Raw genomic sequence first — 6,648 nt, 5'->3', positions numbered from 1 at the left:
CCATCACTGAAAAAGACAATTATTTTGTCTACAAAGTTGTCTCAAGTTAAAAATATTTCGCATCAAAAATTCTCAAAATCAGGAAATTTCCTAGCTGTTTTTATAGACTTCATGTAAGTGTTTTAACGCTCGAATTGCTTGGATGGAAGTGAAGATTTTTTTATTGGATTTGGCAGAATTCATTGCAGAGTAGGATCAATGAATCTAATACAGATGTTATTCAGGAATTTTTAAATTAGTACCTTTAAGATGTGTTTTACAAGTTATCATTGATATACTTTTTGAAACACTCTTGAATAAATTATCTTAACTTCTTATTAATTTTTCTGACCTTAATTTAAAGCTTTATTTCTTAAAAAAAATATTTTTTTGTGTAAAGAAAATATGATGAACAGTAATACAAAATTAATTGCATATAATATAGTTAATGGTTTTTAGAAAGGGTAAATTAATACATAGTTATTCATATTTATCTCATTTTTTCCAATGCATCGACATTTTATGATTGACGAAAAGCGACTTTATTACCGGTGTATAAGTCAAACCCTTGATTTCTGTACAGTTTTAGGTAAACTAAAAATAGACAGATGCACCAGGATATACTGTCAGTACTTGTGTTCAGATAACATCAATTTTAGCAGAATTTTTTACGTGTACTCAATAGTACTTATTGTAGCAGTACAAGACTTAGAGGTTGGGCAGCTACGAGGAGCAAGGCTCATCGACCAGAGATCTTTTGTACCCAAATCCTAGATCATGACTATCAAAAAAGCCCTATAGGTAAAACAATGTTTAGCAAACATCTGACCGGCCTTAACGCAATGTTGCCCGGATACTCAAATCTTTGAGCTGAAAAGACTTCACATTCAAAAAGAATTATGTCCTCAAGATGACAACCAAGACAAAGAGGATCACTTACAAAACCCATCATGTAGAGGTGTCTCTTGCAGGTAGAATAACCTATGAGATGATTAATATTCTTCCTCAAGCCATTCCTGTTAAGCTTGAGAAGTTCTTTTTGATGCACACTATGACAGTCATGATTTAATTCTTATGCTTGTCTCTGAATGTCCGAGTTGTGCATTGGGCGTCGGCAATCTTGCTGTTGAGCTTAAATATTTAAAAGCCCTAAAGGATGTGGGGAAGAATCCCAAAGCTGGTTTGGAGCCAAAAAAATGGCATAGGAGCTGATTCATCAACCAGCTAGCTCATTACCAGGAATACCCAGGCATTCAGCTTAGGTATACCATGTTATTTGAAGAAAGATCACAAAGGGCTGAAAAGCACTCTCCAATTAAAACTAGGCGAATTTACACCTTGTTAGTGACAAATGAGCAGCCAGACTGTTGGAACAGATGTGAATAATTATATTTAGATACCCCTGTCTAGGCACACCTTGCAGCAAAACATATTACTTTAGACTTCAGCCTGAAAAACAGTTACCATTATTGGAACAGTAAATACCTGCCCCTGATTTACAACCAAAGCTTCATCCATCAGTGTACCATACCAGACAATTGTCTCATAGCCACGGAAGAGATTTGAGCCATGCATCTCTGAGAGGAAAATGGATCTTGAAAGGTTTATGAAAAGCATATCTTTGTGACGTATAATCGCTAGGCATGATAAAAAAAAGAAAGATCAGTCACCTGGTATGCGAGTTGACCCCATGACAAGTGCCTAGAATATTCGTTTCATAATCCAAGGTGCATAAAGCATTTTATGCATGTCAGAGCTTCAATGCGCTAAGAAGCTCATGTAAGCTCGCAAGTGCAGTCGTAAAAATGGTTCAAGAACAGCCTGACAAAGTTAAGCAGACTATTCTTTGCAGTCAGAAGAGATGATTGTGCTCCGGAAAAAATCTGGATTTTTCGCTGACCGCAATTTGGAAATCCAAGAACCGAAAGTTTTAAAAAATTTATTTATCACATTTGTGTATGAAAATTCTTGTATATTTTATTTAAAAATATTTGAACTAGAATTTATACTTGGCATTTCATTTGTAAATATTTTTTCTGGTAGAATAAACAATGTGATTAGAGATAAACGTTTCATTTAACCACTGTTCACATACTTTAAGAGGGACAGCTTTAGCTTCTCCATGAAGAGTGTGAAAGATATTGTGTGTGTGTTGCAAAGGAAGGGGCAAGATATCAGCTCCTAGTTTTTTTTTTCCTGCTTTAAAAGATGCAAAGAAATTCGAGTAATCGAGAATAATTAACATGAAATTGAAGATAAAAGGGTCGGGACCTCATAAAAAAATCGAGTTATAGTAATATTCGAGTTATCGTACTTCGAGTTATAGCGAATTGACTGTACTTGTTTCAAAACATCTTTTAACTACTCCAGAAAGGTTAAGTTGCTGTTCCATTCATTTATTTTATTAACTTACTAATATTATATTTTATTAACCTTGTAAATATAATATTTTATGAACTAAATTAAAAATAATTTGTCATATTATTACTAAATTACTTGTTATTACTATGTTAAAAACAATATCCGCGCACCTGGAAAGTCATGAATTTCGATATTGAACAAATTTTGTCATGAAATGTCATGATTTTAACTATTTTTTTAAAAGAAGTCATGGTTTTAGGTCACCGAAAAATATAATTATTAAAATGGAATCTACCCCCTCCCCCCATTTCAAGGTGTTCGGAATATCTGAATTTGTAATAAAATCCCCACTCACAGTCTGTCATATTTGATTAAAATGTTTTTATCGTGTTCTTTAAAAATTATGGTGTTCTTTCAAAAAATGAATTTCTAGAGTGAATTATCTTTTAAACTTCTGAGAATTCAGAATTTTTGTTGTTATTTATTTTTTTTCTTTTATCAATTTAAAATTCTAGCTGAAGCAAGCCAGTCATTGGCAAATTTTTTTAATTCCGAAATGAGAACAGGAAAATCGGGAGCATTTCTTTCCTTTCCGATGAACAAGAAAAGTATCTTCAGAATATAATTCTGCTGGGAAAAGGAAAGAAAAAAAAATTATTTGCTTTCTTATTTTTTTCAGCTATTTTATTTCTTCAACTCTTCCTTTACTCTGTTTTTTAAATTTAATATCTGTAAATATGAAGAGGCAGAGTATAACAGTTTTGGTTTTACGTATCATTTAAATTAATGTTAATATAGTGCTATTGATGTTTTTGTCGAAGAAAATAGTAACTTTATTAAGTCATGAATTTAAAAATCCAAAATGTAGCAGATACCCTGTAAAGATAAACTTACTGAATTCCTCAACAAAAAAAAAAAAACCTTTTATGAAAATAGCCACATTTATTTCACAAATGGCAAATACAAGCACAAACTTCAAAATAAATTACAAAGCATGTAACTTGGGAGTAAGTTTACAATGAAAACATGTAAATAAGAACCACTCTAAAAGAATGAATTAAGCAAAAGTCACCTATTTAGTTTCACTACCTTTTTAAGGGCGGATCGAGGTTTATTCCTTCAATAGGGAAATAGTGTAGTGGCATTTTTATTGTATAATATGCTGTATTAATATTCAAGTCAAATTCCCCTTATCCATAGATTCATCCTTTTCTGTATCATTTACTCATTTGAGTTTTTATAGATATACACAGAAACAATTTACATGGATTATTGTTGACTTGTATTGAACATATATATACTTACAGCAATACACGAGAACTTATTTTAAAATCATAACGATAAAAAACAAACTGAATGCTTGTAACATCTAAAAATGTCCTTTCACCTTATCCTTATAAATTTCCCCTCTCATTTTAATGAAAAAATTTTATATAATGCAAAACTTTCCATCAATCAGAAAAAGTTTACATTTGACGGTCTTTTATTCAAACAGCTGCCGGTGTAAAATTAATCTAAATTTTTTAAAAGATTATACTTTAAACTGATAAAATTAATTTTTCCTTCTTCAAATTACATTTCAATTACAAAATGTGTTTTAAAACTTAACAATAATTGAAAAAGACATTTATATATTCGTCATTTTCAATATTGGTTATCATCACATTTTGTTTTAACCCTTAATATTAACAATATTTATTATGTATTTCACGTAGATTACTACATTACAACATTCATTAGAAACATTTTTGAAACAGTTCACAACGCATGCATATGTTTTACCATTTATAACAGTATTTATTTTTATAACAGTACTTTTTTGTCTTATGAAACACGTGAATACAATACATACTTTTAACGATTAAACAGTAAATACATCTATTATTGATGATTGATTTTAGATTAGCACCACAAATGCACCAACAAAAATTATTGAATAAAAATACTTTAATAAAAAGCTGCTCCTATTATTTTTCAACCAGAAAAAAAATATAAGTAAATATATATTCAAAGTATGTAATTTACTTTTAAAATAAAGTTAATCTTGATGTATAGTTTTTGAAAGTGCAATTGCTCTGTAATATTTTAAATACAGATTTTTCAAAATATTATCCTTTGAACATATACTTACATATATATATATGTATTCAACCAGATAAAGAAATATGTGTAATATACTTTTAAAATTATCTTTAAATTATTTTAATGTTGATGTATAGTTTTTGAGAGTGTACAATTGCTCTGTAATATTTTAAATATGGATTTTTCAAAACAAAATTTTTGAACCTCTCATACAAATATCACACTTATCAAAAGGTGGGAACAGAAAAGCTAACTGGAATTAATTTGGAATTTAAATGATACTTACATCAAATCACTATATAATCAATGCATGTACTAAATCTCTGTTTTTTTTTTTTTTTTAAATTAACACAATTATAACTTTTTTGCATTGAATTTCGCATATTTTCTTAAACAATAAATTTATTGATGTTCCGATAGTTATTCGATTGGGCTTATTCACCATTTCATGTGTCAGAATTTGGCATTTTAATGCAAAAATATTTTATAAAAACCTAAAATACTTTATAATATTTCCAAAATTATTTTAAGAATGGGAAAATAAGTTAACCAATTTTCTTTTTAAATAATAGCACTGTTTAATTTGTTACTTTTGGCATACATCAAAACATAATATAACTTATCTAGTGCTACCAATTGTTAAGGCTATTGTAAAGTAATCGTCAAATTGAAATGTATTTTTAAGAATCTGGGAACTATTTTTTTTAAAAAAAATTGTTTTATAGACTTAGTAAACAGCATGAGTATACAGAATGGGGCCCGTTACATTAAAATTAATTTTTTACGCGATTTATGGAAAACTTTCGAAATAATTTTGATTGCTGTCACTAAACAGGGTTATGAACTTACTCCAGAAATTTTACAATTAAATTAATTTATACTTTAATGTTTTCAGAGGCTAAAGTTTAGACCTGTCTTGTATTCCCACCTTTTCACAACTGCTCAAATAGCTGGTAAGCCACAATTACCATTCAATATTAAAATTTTTGAACTCATTTCTGTTATATATTGGGGTACAATGGTCAAGTTTTTATTGTCACCATTTTTTCTTAGTAGCGGGACTAGCTTTAAAAGGTTTCAGTATAATATTTTCCTTTTCCAAATAAAGTATTTTGAAATATTTTGTACTCTCATCAAAATATTTTACTTTACTGTAGATTATATTAGACATTCTTTTTATATTTCTTTCTATCATAATCGCTTATAACTCTTCAAATCACTATAGATATAATTATACCAAGATTTACTGCAAATATATAATATTACAAAAAATGAAATAAGCATGTGACATGAATATGACTTCCAATAAGTAATTAATGCTTTTAACTCTAAACCTTTATAATCTTTCAGTTACATCTTTCTCTTGGAAGTATATTATTTACAATTTTCATGGATTCAATGCATGATATACAATTACTCCGCTAATTTGCATCATTGCTTAATTTAGCACTTTTTACAATTCTATTTATTATCAAGTTGTTATTTTGTTATGAATTTTAACTAATCTATGAGCTATATTCATAATTATTTTTTTTTATCCTGTGATATTACAATTTTAATTTTTGTCACTAAGAATTAGGTTATAAAAATTTAGAAACTCTTATGTTACGTAACTATCAGGATTAATAAAAATTTTTGTGCCCATTGCACTGATATAATATTTTCATAAGTTTATTTACAATTTTTTTTTATCCTTTATTATAACAATTTTGATTTTATTATTGAAATTAGAATAAAAAAATGATGAAAATTCTGTTTGATTATTCAGTTACTACAATTAAAAAAAGTGTTTGTACTGATTTAATATTTTTAAAACTAACAAAAAAGCATTTATTTTAATTTCTTAACAAAATATTTCGAAAAAAAATCTTCTATATTTTTTTTCTATTTGTTATAATAAATATTTAAAAATTCTGGCAACTTTTTGTTTTGTGATAAAAAGCTCTTTTAAATATTCAAAACTAATGCTATATATATCATGGCCTATATTTGTGACTATAAACACTTTAAAAAATAATTACTTTAAATGTAGATTTGTTAAAGATGTCTCTAATTTATAATCTAATTGTGTAATTCTAATATTTCATTTGCTGAAAAAGATTCTTATAAGAAATATATTAATGTTTTTGATTAATTTTTTTAATTTATGAACTGGGCGGTAGGAAAGTGTAAAGTAGGTAAAAATGACACTGCTCTTTGTGTTTAAATATAAAAACTATTATAAAT

Source organism: Parasteatoda tepidariorum, chromosome 5, assembly GCF_982258835.1.
Source record: "Parasteatoda tepidariorum strain Cologne lab strain chromosome 5, Ptep-v5.0, whole genome shotgun sequence".
Taxonomy (NCBI): Eukaryota; Metazoa; Arthropoda; class Arachnida; order Araneae; family Theridiidae; genus Parasteatoda; species Parasteatoda tepidariorum.
Note: the sequence above shows the minus strand (reverse complement) of the source record.